The following is a 16,832-nucleotide window of genomic DNA, read 5'->3' as shown; positions in this document are numbered from 1 at the left end:
TTTAAAGAACAGCAGAGAATCACATTGATTTGCTTTCTCTATTGAAATACTTGAGTTGTCCTCTACTTATCATGTTCAAGACTCTGATAAAGAAACCACACTTGGCATCAGTGGGCACCAGCCCATTAATACTTAATTGAAGATGATCAGGCGACCTTGGGAAGAACAAGATGAGGGCTGAGAAAATGGAGACAAACAGCATGGTGAAATGTGAGATCATCATTATCCATGTCAATCAACAGAAGTACTGTAGATCACCCATTAGTCATTGCACTGCAGTTAGCAGTCGTTTATGGTAATTTACCATATATCGATATTTTGATAAGGAATGTAGCTCAGAAAGGTATAAAAAAGTGCCTGATGGGAATTTGGATGCAGCCTGGGACATTTGAGTGCGAGGATTGTATACTCAATAGATCTCATTTCCCCAAATCAGATTCACTGGATTTGTAAGTACTTCACCTAATTTGGAGGATTAAACTTTGAATGAGCAAAAACTTGTTTGGAAGCATATTGTCCTACCGTCATTGAAAGAAGTCACATAAAGCTAGCTAACAACCTAACTGAGAAACACAAGTTTGAATTTCAGACTTGACTAGTTTCACTCTAATGATGTCTGCCAGTCTTCGAACAAAAATTCTAATTGATTTCTCTTGCGGTGTATACTAAGCTGTGGAATGCCACAGAATATGATAATTAAAATGCAAATGATATGGCTTCCTTCTGACAGTGAATGTAAATTTCAACACCTTGCGTGTAATAGAATATACCTACACTGACTTTTACAGAATTCAACAACTCAATGTTGGCCAGGTCAAAGCTATACTATTTGGTCCCCATCAGACACACTGCACCTGAACCACTGATTGCATCCCTCTTTCTGGATGCCCACTGAAGCTCAACACCATATGTAAAGGATAAATTGTAGAAGTTGCAAATAGGTGGTCAGAAAAATGCTGAAGATAGTGAACTAATCAGTATTAGGAGGGTCTGAGAAATTGCCTATGTATGTAACACTTGCTTATGTAGGTATCGCACAAAGCAATAACACGTTGAACTGTATCCTTAACCTTAGTAATACTTAAACAGCCAAAGTCAGCAGTTTTTGATTAGAAGTCTCTGAGGAAGAGATAAGGAAGCCATTATTTTGGTACAGTTACTCTAGGCGACACAAAGACTGCGGTAGAGGGCAAATAATGGAACAACACAATGATGGGAGATGGACAATTGCATATACCACTCAGAGCCAGTCTGATAAGAGTCGCCAAATCAATGTAACTTCGCTGATAGCAATAGACCTATCGATGATTTTGTAGGAGGGTAGCTCCTCTCCAAAACCTATATAAATTATACTTGAAACCTCTTGTATTTCGAAGGTTTAGACTGAACCTTCCCGTGCATTGCTCATAATAAAGCTGGTAAACGTGAGGTTTTGTTTGTTTACTTCCATGGTCGTTATACGGTGGGAGCTGGGCGAGGTGTCGATTAACTATATCAGTTAATCCACCCCGAGGAAGAGAAGCCTTCCTTTTACCCCAACAGACGGGTGAGGTGTCCACTACCTATATCAGGTAGTCCGCCCTGAGGGAGAGAAGTCTCCTTTTTACCCCTGCACCACAGTACGCACCTTGCTATCCTGCTGGGCCCTGTTCTTAGACTACCTATTTCCACCTCCAAAATACCTCCTGTCTGTACCTCTCCCTGACCCCCACTGCCACTGGAACCCTGATTCATTGCTTTGTCGACTACAGACTTGAAATGACCTCTTCTCCATTGCCCTCTTCGCTGGCCTCCCTAGCTCCCCCCAACAAAAATACAACTCAGCCAGAACACTACCATTTGTAACCTATCCCACATAACATCCAGCTCGCCTATCACACTCTCCTTTTGTAACCTATCCCACATACAGTCCAGCTCGCCTATCACACTATCCTTGCCAAACGACACTGGCTCCACACCAAATCAAGTTAAAAGTCCATGTTCTTATCTACAAGTTTGCCCATGGCCTCACTCGTTTCTCCTTCTGCAAACTCCTACAACCCTAAGTTTGCTTACACCTGTTTCTGTTCTAACTCTGGTCTACCGTTTCCCACTACTTTCATCAGTAGCAGGGTTTCAGCCATCTGACTCGCATACTCTGGGGCTCTCTTCCCAAACCTATCTGCCTTGATTCATCCTTCCCCACCTTCATAAGTCATCTTAATAACTGTCTCTGCCCCAGGCTTTCCGTCACTTCCCCTAACTTCCCTCTTTGGGTTTGATTCAGAACTGCAATGTGCTTTAGGACTCTTTGCTCTGCTAAAGGTCAGCCACCACAGGCCCCCCTACTGCATAATTCCAGCATTGGCCAGTGGGCAAATGGCCAATCCTCCAGATTATGGGTGGCATGGGAGATGGGAAAGCCAATGAAGAGAAAGATAAGAAAGAGATGGATATTGTAAAAATATTTTTGCAAACCAGAATTTTTTTTATCTTCTTGTTATCCAACAAACATGGTGTTTCCTCTCATTCTTCTTAAACTGGGAAACTAAACCTACAGCTTTGTCACATGTTAACAAACTGTATAGTTTAACTGATTTTTGTGAGAACATGAAAATAATTTAATTTATTTTATACATTTGCGTGATAATGCTAATGATAATTGACCCATGTTCAACCACAAATCTTTTCTGCTGGAAACTAACAGAAGTGGATATCTCAACAGTCAGAATTATAAATGTTGGACTATTAATGGTTACATTGGCCTGTAATGATAATGTTGGCCTATTGCCAGGAAGAGAACTGTTGAAAAATAATCAGATATCACATCATGTGGTGGAGACAAAACATAAAAGCAGACAGAAACTAGTTTCATAATGGAAATTAACAACTATTCTTAACATTGAGACATCTCACCTTTGGCAACTGATCTTTATATATGTCTGCAAAAGCAGATTAGTTTGTTATACCTTACTGAAGTACACTGATTCGAAGATATTCTTGTATGTTACAGGTCTAACATCTTGTAACACTCCAAAAGAAATGACAGTCATCCTGTTTAATAGTCTAAATTCCACTCAGTTTAAGAGTTGCAATTATATGTGAGAGGACAGAAAAATTCTTGAGTTTTTGAATTCATTTATTTCTCTCCCACTGAGCACAGTTTCAAGTTCCTGTAATGTTTCCCTGCCTGCAGCGCACATTGTCACGACGATTGTGTGCAGATTTTATTAGCAATGCAAAGCTGCAAATGCACACTACTCAAGGAATAGGAGCAAATTTCCTGTTACCACACATTTCACGTGCAGTGTGCTCAGCTCCGTCATTTCACGTGGATGTTAAAAGGTCAGTCAAGTACCAACATGTTAGAAACTGATCCCTTGAAGTGGTGCTGTTAATATTTTTTGTCACCACACACATGTAAGCTTTGAGAATTGCTTTCAGTGCTCCCATCTTACTTGATTTTATGGAAAGGAACAAAAGAGGGCCAGGGATATCATGATACCAGAGGTACAGCCACTACTACCCCATCCCATCTACAAATCCAGGCACAGCTGTCTGGCAGTGATGGAGAAGCACTGTCTCCATTGGCTCAGATTCAACAAGGAAGCAGTTACTGAGTTGTGCTATCTGCTTCTAAGGGAGCAGCAGCCAACCACCACCATGTGGTAATCAAGGTTGGCAGAGCACTCAACTTTTAAGCCACCAGTTCCCTCCAGGAGGGCACAAGTGACATCAGCAGTATTTGCCAGTTTGCTGTGCTCAGATGTAACATCAGATGGTGAAGGTATTATTCAGCAGTGCAAGTATCGTCAACTCCTTTTCCACTGAACAGTTAAAGCAGCATGACAGGATTGCCGAATTTCACTGCAATGCTGCATTTCCTAAAATAAAAGCAGTCATTGATGGTGTCTGTATGGACATCCAAGCCCCATAGGAATGATGCAGTCACCTCCATGAACAGAAAGGAGTCTTATTCCATCAATGTGCACCTTGTCAGTGAACAACAAAACCATTCAATGCAGCTCAATGCATGCTCCCCTGGCAGAAGTCATTATGTTTTCATTTTAAGACAATCATTTGTGCTCGGCTTATTTCAAAGTGAAGGGAAACTGGAAGGATGGCTCCTTGGAGATCAAGAAAACCCTCCCTAGCTCAAATGACAACTTTGTGGAAGCCGTAGACAGAAGTAGAGTGCAGATACAGTAAGGCTCATGCAACATTCCCACCTGCATCTGGGAATTTCTGGCCAAAGACCGTCCTAAGTTGGGGAAGAGCATCCGGGAGGGCACTGAGCTCCTCGAGTCTCGTCACCGAGAGCATGCAGAAAACAAGTGTAGGCAGCGGAAGGCGCGCGTGGCAAACCAGACTCCCCACCCACCCTTTCCTTCAACCACTATCTGTCCCACCTGTGACAGAGACTGTAATTCCCATATTGGACTGTACAGTCACCTGAGAACTCACTTTTAGAGTGGAAGAAAGGCTTCCTCGATTTCAAGGGACTGCCTATGATGATGACTACCAGGATCATTATACAGCATACCATTGGCATCCTGAAGTAGTATCTTCAATGTCTTAATCAGTGGGTACCTTGTGTGGCCCTCACTGTGCCACAACTCTCCCCACCCCAGGGTCTCCAAGATCATTGTTATTTGCTGCATGTTGCACAATTTTGAAATACAAAGATGCTTAACTTTGATGAAAGGGAAAGGGACCGCCAGGATGCAGACACTAACAAAGAGGATGCAGCTGTAGAAACGCCATGGGCTTCTATCCCAAAAAGCTGGTGCATCAGGTGCTAATCCAAGATTTATTCGGTTGAGCCGGTGAGCTGCCCCTTTAAGGAGTCGTCCCTCTATATGGCACTAGATAATAGCCCGAAACATTGCAACATTGACCTCTGCACTTTTTCAACTAATGGCCATCATTTGCTGTGTTACTATTTTATTCTCCACAAATCAGAAAGAAACTCTTGGGGCAAAGTTCAAAGACATTGCAAACAATTTATTAACCTGCTTTATGACTGATGTTAGTGTCTTTTCTTGTGGTGCTTCCCCATAATGCTGGTGTACTAAATCCCGTAACTGATGACTGCTACTGGGTTTCAGTGGAAGCCAAGCAGGATTCAGATGGCCTTGTATCTCCTTTTGCTGGTTCTTTAAATGCCGCTGCAACTGATTCATCTAAACCTACCCTTAGGGTCCCCCTCCCTAGGGCTGAACTCCCATCTCCCTCCCAAGCCCTCTCTGGGCGGATATCTTTGAAACACACCTCCTGTTCCCTCAACCCCATTCCCACTAAACTGATCACCATCCAACTTCCATTCCTCAACCCACATTAGCTCACATTGTAATTGGTTCCCTCTCCGCAGGTATTGTCCCCCTCCCTTTCAAAATCACCATCATTCCTTAAAAAAAAACACAAGCTCGATCCCTCTGTCCCTGTAAACCTCCCTTTTTTCTTTGAAATCCTTAAATGTGTTGTCGCATCCCAAATTCATGCCCAACTCTCCTGCACTCCTGTTTCAAACCCTAATTTCAGATTTTCACCCCTCCCACAGCATCGAAATGGCTCTAATCAAATGATATTTTCTGTGACTCTGACCATAGTGCTTTACCCCTCCTCAACCATACTATCTTTCTCCAATGCCTCTCTTGTCTTGTACAGCTCAGTTGGACTGACATTACTTGGTTCCACTCTTACCAATACAAATGTAGTCAGAGCAACATTACCAGTGGCTTCTGTTCCCACCCCTGCACCATGGATCCATCCTTGGCCCCACCTCTTCTTTAACTATATGTTTCCCCTTGGCAACATCATCCACAGGCATGGGATCAGCTTCCACACGGATGCCTCTGCCTCTCTACCACCTCTCTTGACCCTCTACTGCCTATATGCTGCAAGACTGTATCTCTAAAGTCCAGTCCTCAATGAGCCGCAATTCCCTCCAGCTAAACACTGGGAAAGCCGTCAGTGGCTCCAAGTACAAACTCTGTTCGCTCTCCATCCTCTCCCCAGCCACTGTCTCAAACTGCACCAGACTGGTCGCAACCTCAACATTGTGAACGGACAGAGCTAAGTTTCCAACTCTATATCCTCTCTGTCACTACCTACGTCCAGTTCCATATCACTCCCCCATGCCATGTCACCACCAGACTCAACTATTGCAATGTTTTCCTGGTCAGCCTCCCACTCCCATTCTCAATAATCAAAATTCTGCTGCCCATATGTATCCTGCACCAAGTCCTGCTCACCATTACCTCTGTTCGCTGATCTGGTGCACCAATGCCTCTCATTCTCATGTTCAAATCTCTTCATTTTCTCTCTTCTCCCCATCTTTGTAACTTCCTCCAGCACCACAACGCTCCAAATTTTTTGTTCCTCTGACTCTGGCCTCTTGTGCAATTCACCTCTGTTTGTCCCATGATTGTGAATTCAGCCATCGAGGAATTTCCTTCCTAAAGCCATCCAGCATTCCACCTCCCTCTCCTCCTTTAAACTCACTTCCTTGACCAAGCTTTTGGTCCGCCCTCTAATTACTCCTTCTTCGATTTGTGTCCATTTCCCCCTTAGGCCTCTGTGAAGCCTTGGGATGTGTTTCTATCTTAAAAAGGTACTATATAAATGCAAGGTGTTTTTGTTATAGTAGTCGACAATAACATCCATAAGAACCTTCTGAAAGCAAGTACAGAGCTCGTAATTTGTGGCTCTGCTCCAGTTTGGGTTAGTTTTCTTTAAGTGCCACCTTGTCCTGCAAGCAGACAAATAGCTTTGAGATGTTGCAAGTTTAAAGAGAACTTACAGTGTCAAACATGTGTCAAACCTACAATCCATCCTGTGTGCCAGTAAATGAATATGCATCATGCAGCTAGGTTGTATTGGAAGGATTTGCTGTGTGAAACCCCTTCAAGACTTCAGAGTGACATATCTAAACTGTAGTTTATATTTGTGCTAATCTGCATTGTGGTCATGCATGGTCTGCATGCAAAGGGCTGTAAAGTTGAATGAGTGATGTGAATGGGGCAGCAAGAAATGAGTCACAGGTTATTATGCCTGCAATTACCATCGAATAACTCCACGAGGTCTTGTACTGTGAGCAAGAGCTGTGTGACTTCAGTCTATTTAATACGACTGCAAAGTGAGGGGCAGCATGGCTGGCTGCCTTTTATATGCCCCTGCACACCAGGGCAAGAAACCCCTGGGGCCTCCAACAGCAGCACCCTCAAGTGGTACCTCGTCCATAGTTACATAGTGAATACAAAGAGTTTGCATACATGACACAGGTTATGAGGAAATAGCTCCTGGCATACCTATTTGGGGCAATTACTGAACATAGAAAGCTTTCTGTAGCCTTACTTTGGCAGCCTTCTTGAGGTCTGCTATATTCTTGTGCATTGTCAACTGCCTTTTGCTACACTGGTAGTTTCTGTGGAGACTGCGTTTAATAACAAAAACAACAAGCCTCATTTCCAGTTTCCTCATTACAAACTGGATTTGTTGCTGTACACTAAACATTTTAAGTGAACCTTACTGATTTTCAAACACAGATTGTACATCTGGAATTTAGAAAGATTAGCACCGAGTGATGTGACTCCTCCACCACCTCAACACACACACTTATTCCTTTTATGATTGGGTTTTACTCTTTGGCTGGAAAAAAGTGAATCACTTCTGAGTCGTAAACCCTTCTTTCCGCAACATTCACAATGTTACTTTACTTTCTGTTCCCATTTTTAAAGTGTCTTCTTCCTTATTTTCAACTCGCCCTGGCCAAGAGCACAGAGACGCAGCCTGCTCCCAGTGGTCTGCCAGTGCTGCTCCATAACCAGCCACCAGAGGGAGTGCTCGATCAGGCAGGCGTGAGAACAGAAGAACATAGGAAATATGAGCAGGAGTAGGCCATACGGCCCCTCGAGCCTGTTCCGCCATTTAATACGATCATGGCTGATCCGATCATGGACTCAGGTCCACTTCCCTGCCCACTCTCCATAACCCCTTAATCCCTTATCGGTTAAGAAACTGTCTATCTTTGTCTTAAATTTATTCAATGTCCCAGCTTCCACAGCTCTCGGAGGCAGCGAATTCTACAGATTTACAACTCTCGGAGAGAAGAAATTCCTCTTCCTCTCAGTTTTAAATGGACGGCCCCTTATTCTAAGATTATGCTCCCTAGTTCTAGTCTCCCCTATCAGTGCAAGCATCCTCTTTGCATCCATCTTATCAAGCCCCCTCATAATCTTATACGTTTCGATAAGATCACCTCTCATTCTTCTGAATTCCAATGAGTAGAGGCCCAACCTACTCAACCTTTCCTGAGTTGCCTGCCCATTTTCTTTTGGTACCTCGTTGTAATGTATTTGCTTCATGGGTTCTTTGCTTAAGAATTCATAGCAACACATTGCTATTAAGAACTAGTTGGTTTATTAACAAAGGTTTAACAATCTCACTACATATTACCAGTTCATCCACTAGGCTCATAACTGCATACCTCATCGTGGATGATCTAGACCCAACTAACTGAGGTTTTATTGAGTCTTGTAAACATCATGTGACTGGCTAAGCCACTCACAATGCAACAGCTCTATAAACCGTGCATACATTACACTCGCCAGTGGAACCGTTGAGATGGGAAACTGATCTTTTTTGAACTTGCTTATAAATACATTTCCAAGTATTGGCCTGTTCTGTCAGGACAAGTTAATTTTATTCAAAATAGCACAGATTTTTTCTGGTTTTGAGTCATCATCATCCTAGGCAGTCCCTCGGGATCGAGGAGGGTTTGCTTCCACATTAAAAATGAGTACTCAGGTGACTGAGGAATTCTTTTTAAACGGTAGAAGATGCCTGTGCATAAATTCTTTTAATGTGAGTGGCCGTTGCACACCAGCCACCACACAGGCTAGACGGAGCAAGGTCTTGATCCAGTGGCAAGGGGATCCAAGACGACTGGAGACCAGGCTCTGCCACATGTGCCAATACATACACACAAACTCAAACATACTTCTACTGTCCTCCTTCCTTCCTGCTTCCCACAGGACCTCTCTCTACATGGAATTTATCGTACGCAATGTGAGCCTCACGACCTCACAGCCTCGCTATTGGTCTTGTGTATTAGCAACATGATAAACATAGCAGGAAGATTTCCTATGTTCACTGTTTCTGGAAAAATTATAAGAATATTCCAAGACTTTTATGGTTTTGCTAGCAACAGAAATCAGAGGAAACTTTCCTGTTGCATTTATGATACCGCTAACATAAAGCGGCAGGAGGACATTTTCCCCCATGGTTACAACTTGCTGCAAAAAAGAGCAAAATTGCAATCAGATTCTAATCTGGTGAAGAAAATGAATTGTGAAAAAAAATTCTTACATTTTTTAGTTATCAGATAGGAATATTAATAAAGTATCAACAAGCCTCAAAGAAAATTGAGACACACTGATGAAAAAATAAAATACTAACATGGCATGACATTGGGGCAAACTTTGTGGTAGTTATGACATCATAATCTGAGAGTACAAGTTTGGGATTTCTGCATGCGCTTGCACTAAATCCCGAACTTGCAATCTGTCAGGGAACGCCTTGACAAACGATCTGCACCGACAGGGAAATACTCTTTGCTGGCGCAAAGTTGGGCTAATTGCCCACCGATAGCCCATCAATTATGGACTTTTTTGTTACGGTTAGTGACAGCAGGCACAGGAGCCTGTTTCACGGTGAAAGGAACCCAGAAGACCTTGCAGGCATTTCCTGTCATCATTCCTGACAACAGGGGCACATTGAAAGTTGTGGAAAAAGTTTGCACTAGTGATAAATTTTATATTATTAATGATATATAACCGCATGTTTTCACTAACTATAGTGGTGCAAGTTACATACAGGCTCCGTTTCAAAGAATTTGAGATTTCATATTTCAAATAAAAATATAGGAACTTTTAAAATTTGAGTCAAGGAAATGCCAATAAAGAAATTTTAAAGGCAATGATATTGTTATTGTCTGTAAAACATGATTGTGTTCAAGAATTAATAAAGAACAAAGGGTTGGATTTTCGGGTCTTTGCGCCTCAGTTAGCGTCCTGGAACGGCGGTAAATGACTTTTCTAGGCGTAACGGCTTTTCCCGCACGACCGGCATTTTTGGCTAATGGTTTGCGCCGGCACAAAAACTTACCGCCCCGCCCTCAAGTTTCACTGAGATCATGACGTCAATTCTCGTGCAACACTGCACTAGCCTAACGCCTCATTTAACGCTTGCCACAGCAAAAGTCGGGAAAAAAACATGCGTTTCCAGGGTGCAGCAGCCAGTATTGGCAACGTATTAAATGGAGGGATGAGGTTCCTACAACGCAGGTCATATTAACTGCAACAGTTGGGCACATCATGCTACGTGAATCTCCAACTTGCAAACGGCACTTTTATCTGCCATTGCAGTGTCCTAACAACTTCAGTGAGATAATTTCATGGGGGCACAACTTGGCCATCATGAGGAGCCAGGCATTGCCAGTGGGGATTGCATGCCCACCTCAGGAAGAGGAGGACGACAAAGAGGAGCCTGGCGAGGCCTCCATTGGATAGCCACACCATCCATGGGGGAGGCAGCATGGAAATGTTGCTGGACCAAAAGTCGCACATCACCAGCTCATAATGGACTAGTTCTCCTAAATGGAGGAAACCGAGGGATGGACACGCTATGTGCCCCCGTAAAGCTACGTCTCCAGTGAATGTTGCAATGATACACAAGACACCAATGGCAAAGGATGAATCATAAATTTTACAAAGTAACAAAAACTCCCCTCACCAAAATAAAACCAGACAATAGACAACGTTATGTTGCAGGGCACTGAGCAACAATAAAGTTCCTTAAATCAACAAAACTTTTTTAATGCCTCGATTTTCAGCTGAGATGCAAAAACTTCTTTGTGTAACGTCTGATTTTGCGCCCCCGATCATGGAACCTCATTTTGTGCCGAATTTTGCAGACGAGGGCGCAAACCTTTTCTGGGCGGTATCAGGACCGCTCTGCCGCCATTACTGCCCCGAAATCTCAAAAAGCCCGAAGGATTTCTTTGCAGATACTGCATTTCAAAAAATCAACATAATATTGGTATTTTGTTCGATAATTTTAACAAAATGCTGATATATGAAATAAGTCCAAGTACCAGTTTTGGTAACTGTGCAGTTCCACACATTTTGCCAACAATTCTATCTTTTCCATTTGTTTTCGTTTAATGCATTCAGTAATTATCTCACAATGAGTGTTGTAACATGAATGTTCTCTGAAATACTTGCATTTAATTTTATTAAGGAACAATTTGCTGTTTAATTAAAAGTCTTTAATCATCTTTAACTAACACAGGTAATTTCAATGCTACAGACTGAAACAAGTTTCTGTGGGCATGGCTTAGTTTTGACAGATTTTGTGGATGTATTCTCTTACTCTGTCGCTGCAATACACTGCGCACAACACTGCAGCGCCAAACACCAAGGCTACGGGCTCAAAATTGGCCCACCCCTTTTTTCGGCGCACTCACCAGAGATGCACCAACTTTCTGCGTGGAAAAGTGCTCAAAAAAAAAAATCGCCGGCCGCTATCCAGTCTCTCCCAGGTCTTCGCGCAGCATGGCCAGTTGGGTCGGGGGCAGAGCCAGCATCCTGCACTGAAAACAGTGCCAGGACGTCTGCACATGCGCGTTGGAGTGTTCGCGCATGCGCAGTAGCTCCTGCCCCCAGTCTGAGTGCTGTACTGTGGAGCTGATCATGCTCAACATCATCAACAAGCTGCTGGTGCGTCCCGTCCCTATCCCAGGCCGAGTGGCCTACCACACAGGCCGGCCCGCTGAAGATGAAGATAGGGTAGGACTGACTTACTTCTATTTTTTATTTGGATATTTTGAAAAATTTATGTAAATATGTTTTGTCTCTTATGAATAGTGGTGACCATTTGTCAAGCCTATTTACCTGGTGCTATTGTGAAAGAACATCATAAGTGACGGAAGAACACTGAGTGAATATCTTATTAATTGAAGTCGACTTTATTTAGATAATATGGGCTCAATTTTGGCCCAGTATAATCATTGCAAACAAATAGTTGTTTAAATTAGTTGTAAGATTCGGGCAATTTAATTCAACTATTTTTTACTTCTTTTATTTTTGTAGTTTAAGCTTCCATGAATGCTTCTGTTGTATAGTAAATTAACTTTGCGAAATTTGTCATATGATGTCCTGTTTTGCTGTTTGATCCTATTCACATTCTTTAGTCAAGTCATTAAGTTCTGTTGGCCTCCGATGTACCTACTGCGCTGATTTCATAACTCACTGCAAGGGTTTTCACAAGCGGCCACATACGCTGGCCTAAGTTAGTTTGGAGTAACTATTAGCTGGCCAAGTGGCCTAAATGGCCAAAACGGGTGTAGGTAACTGGTAACGCCCCCTTTTGAAAAAAAAACTAAACTAAAAAAATCCTAACTAATTCACTTACACTGGCACAAATTGAATGTGCAAAATGTGGATTTTTAAGATACTCCAGAAAAATCAAGTTGCTTCAAAAAAAAAATGGAGCAACACCTGGCCAATTTTGAGCACTCCAAGTGGGGCTTCACAAAAGCTAAGCACGAATTCTTTTCGGCGGTCATAGCATACTCCATAGCAAAACCATCGACCGCAATTTTGAGGCCATTAAGTTTACTTCAGCTCATTTCTGAAGATTCTGATTGCTGTTTATCAACATCTATGATCGAGATATTCTGATATAACTTAAAGGGCATTAATCATCTCTTGAAAAAAAAGAATATTTTGAACTTTCACGTTTGAGTAATGTAGAGAGAAAGGGCCCAAGTTTCCACATGATTCGCGCCTGATTTTTAGGAGCAACTGGTGGAGAACGGACTATTTTAGAAATCGCAATTCTCCACATTTTTTTTTCTGCAGTTCTAGTTAGGTAGAACAGTTCTAGTTTAGAACAGAATTTTTTCTTCAAAAGGGGGCGTGTCCGGCCACTGACGCCTGATTTGAAAGTTTCCACAGTGAAAATGTACTCCAAACTAAAGTAGAATGGCGCCAGTGAAGATTTTTGTTGAACTGAAAAAACCTGTTCTACACATTAAAAAATCAGGCGCAGGTTACAAATTAGGCGTCCAGAACGAGGTGGGGGGGGGGGGGAAAGGGAACTCATTAAATTCGACAATAAATCCTTATTTATACTTATACAAATATTATACAAATAAATCCAACCTGAATAAATATTTATAAGCCAAGAAAAGATTAAATAAACCATCTTCCTACCTGTGTGAAAGTGCTTCAGCCAGGGAGAATTCTGCAGCTATTCGTGCCGCTGAGCAAGAGAGGGAGGGAGAGAGGGGAGGGAGAGGGAGGGAGAGGGAGGGAAGAGAGGGGGGGGGGGTCGGGGAACAGGAGCGGGAGGGGAGCGGGTGTCGGGTCGGGTCGGGGGGGGAGCGGGTGTCGGGTCGGGTCGGGGCGGGGGGGGGGAGCAGGCCTCGGGTCGGGGCGGGGGGGGGGAGCAGGCCTCGGGTCGGGGCGGGGGGGAGCGGGTCTCGGGTCGGGGGGTGGGGGGGAGAGCGGGTGTCGGGTCGGGGAGGGGGGGGAGCGGGTCTCGGGTGTCGGGGGGGGGAGCGGGTATCTGGTCGGGGGGGGGAGAAAGCGGGTGTCGAGTCGGGTCTGGTCGGCGGGGGGCGGGGGGGAGCGAGTGTCGGGTCTGGTCGGGGGGGAGCAGGAGCTGGCCGTGGGAGGAGCCTCATTCACGCAGCCCCAGTGAGGCCATTGGGCCAGGGCTAGGGGCTGCGTGCTTCGGGCCCCTCCCACACAGTTCGGCGCCTGGAGCTACTGCACTTGCGTGCCGACTGTAGCGCGCATGTGCAGAGGTCCCGGCACTGTTTTCAGCGCCGGGACCAGGCTCCGCCCCCCCCACAGCTCGTGCCGGCTGCGCCGAGTGCCACAGGACCTGTAAGTCGGTGGAGAATACCGAGGATTTTTTTAGGCGCCGTTTTAGGCGCGAAAAACGGGCACCCAGCTCAGAGGGGCGCCCGTTTTTTTTCTTGTGGAAACTTGGGCCCTAAACGTGGTTTTCATGGAGGAAACGTATTCAACCCCAAATGAGCATTAAAAGGTGGAGATCACAATGATTATTTTTTTCACTCTTTTACTGTCTGAATGGTGTCCACCTAACCCACAAATGTCTTTATTTGGTGCCAGCTCTTCCTTGAAGGGAGGGAGATATATATCTAATTCTAGCAATTGATATGACAGTTATGCTGCGAATAATGACTTTTTGAATTTATTAATAAGATAAGTCCTAATTCCAAGACCAGTGGCTACAGTGGATGGGCATACAAAGTTTGGCCTCTCTTATGCAGGGGTAGAGAACACATTTATACAATTCATTCAACAATAGCTCTCAACAGCTAGTGCAGACAAATGCTTCAAGGTGCTTTCCAGTTGAGTAAAGGAGCAGGTGCTGAAATTTTGTGGGAATGTTAGGAAAGGTGACCAAAAACTTGGTCGAGATGTGTTTTGAGGAGGCTTATAAAGGTTTGGAAGGTGGTAGGCAGGCAGATAATTTTGGTTCCAAAGAGTCATTTTGAAGCGGTGACAGTGGGGCTAAGATAAAGGCAGATAGTGTGATAGAAGTGGGAATAAGTGGTCTTGGTAATAGATTGGATATGGCATTTGAAGCTCAACTTCAGTTTGAACAGAATTCAAAGATGAAACGAGCAGCCAGAGAGGGAGATATGGCCAATGGCAAGCATGTAGCATTTTGGTGGGGAATTCTGGCTCATCCACAACTTAATGTCAAACAAGCAATCTGATGGTATGGAGATGTTTGTAGGGTTGAGGGAACTAGTGGAGAGGTGAAGCCGAGTGTCGTCAGCAATCAAAAACAAAATGAAATTACTCAAGGGTCAACTGAAATCATCAATATTTGATGATGTTCTTTCTATCAAAGGATTAATTATGTTACATTTAACTCAAATGTCTAAAGAAAGATTTTGTTTACTCTGAAAAGTGAAGCAAATATTCTAGCTGTGAATTCAGACTGTTTGGTTTGTATATTCTGTCTGAACCCATCTCTGTAACAGGACTTAAGTGATTATTGTTATATCTTTTAGGAGACCAGTTGTTTTCATGTTTCTCTCAAGCACACACAAACAAAACGAAAGAAAAAAAATGTGTTCATTATTTCTAGAGCAAAACCTTTTTTTTTTTAAAATGCCCATTTCCACACTTTCCCTTCCTACAAATCAAACTCCATGGTACTCAGATAAGAAAGAATTGACTCCCCTTATTGCCCTCTATTGAATCATCGGCAACTAATAATTCCTTTCTTGTCAACTGAAGACTGACTGAAAGCCATTCCAGATTTTTTTTTAAACTGAAAATGGTCATCTCACAGATATCCTGTTATTTCTCTATGAACCCCAGATTGGTGAACAATATTACATGATAATGAAGCAAGTTCATTTCTTTCACAGGAAAGATTTCCTAATTGCACCAATTCTAGATATGTATTGCTTGTGCAACATAGTATTCAAAGAATCATAGAATGATACAGCATTTTGGCCCATCATGCCAATACTCGTCCTTTGAAAGAGCTATCCATTTAGTCTTACTCTCCTGATCTTTCCCCATAGCCTTGCAAATGTTTCCTTTTCAACTGTACAACCAATTCCCTTTTGAAAGTCTCTTGTGAATCTACTTCCAACACACTTTCATGCAATGCATTCCAGATCACAACAACTTGCTGTGTAAAACATCTCAGCTCCCCTCTGGTTCCTTTGCCAATTATCTTAAATCTGTGTCCTCTGGTTACCGACCCTCCTGGTCATGGAAACAGTTTCTCCTTATTTACTCTATCAAAACCCCTCATAATTTTGAATAGCTCCATTAAATCTGACCTTAACCTTCTCTGCTCTCTAGAGAACAATCCCAGCTTCTTTAGTCCTTCCACGTAACTTAAGGCCCTGATCCCAGTTGTGATATGTTACATTTATTATCTGGGTGATTATGTTAATTTCACTTGCAGGAGGATTGAGAGAGACATATAGACAGACAGAGAGAGGCTAATAGAAAAACAGAATACTGGCACACAGAAAAATATTGAAACACAGGCATAAATATTGAATAGCCAGGAGAAACAGCAGGCATTGTATGAGAACAAATGAAAAATTGCTTACCAGACCAGGAGTCAAAGACATAGGCCAGAATTTTCTGTACCTGGGCAGGTTGGATACGGGCAGTCGTCATGGGGGGTCGTGACCCCATTCTTCATTCCATCCTGCTCCTGAGATCGACTTTCTGTTAATGGCACCTCTTAAGGCAGCGCTGTGCGTTACTGTTAATGACACATCATCGATGACATGTCTTCAGCAGAGATATTTAAAGGAGTCATTGCGACGTTGCATTTGAAGGTTCATCTAGGATAGTGCAGACACTGCACTTTACCATTCGACTGTTGCAAAAAGTGGAAAACATGATTGATCAGAGACAGAGGGCTGTACCCAGGTTCTCAGATGACTCCCTCCAAATGCTTGTGGAGGGAGTGAGAGCACGCAGAGAGGTCCTCTTCCCTTCTGATGGGTCGAAGAGACCTCCCCAACAGACCAAAGGAGCTTGGCTCCATATAGCAGAGGAGGTCAACAGCAGAGATGTTGTGAGGAGGACCTGGGTGCAGTGCTGCAAACGTTTCAATGATCTCAATAGATCAGGAGCGGTGAGTGCAAAATCACATTCAACTTCATCCTGCTGTGCCTCTCATCACATCCCCATCATTCTGCCTTCCCTACCCTACTCCTGCACATCCTAACTCACACCAATATATCTTGCACATCCACCCATACCTCTCGA

This window comes from Pristiophorus japonicus, chromosome 15 (genome assembly GCF_044704955.1).
Source record: "Pristiophorus japonicus isolate sPriJap1 chromosome 15, sPriJap1.hap1, whole genome shotgun sequence".
NCBI lineage: Eukaryota > Metazoa > Chordata > Chondrichthyes > Pristiophoridae > Pristiophorus > Pristiophorus japonicus.
Note: the sequence above shows the minus strand (reverse complement) of the source record.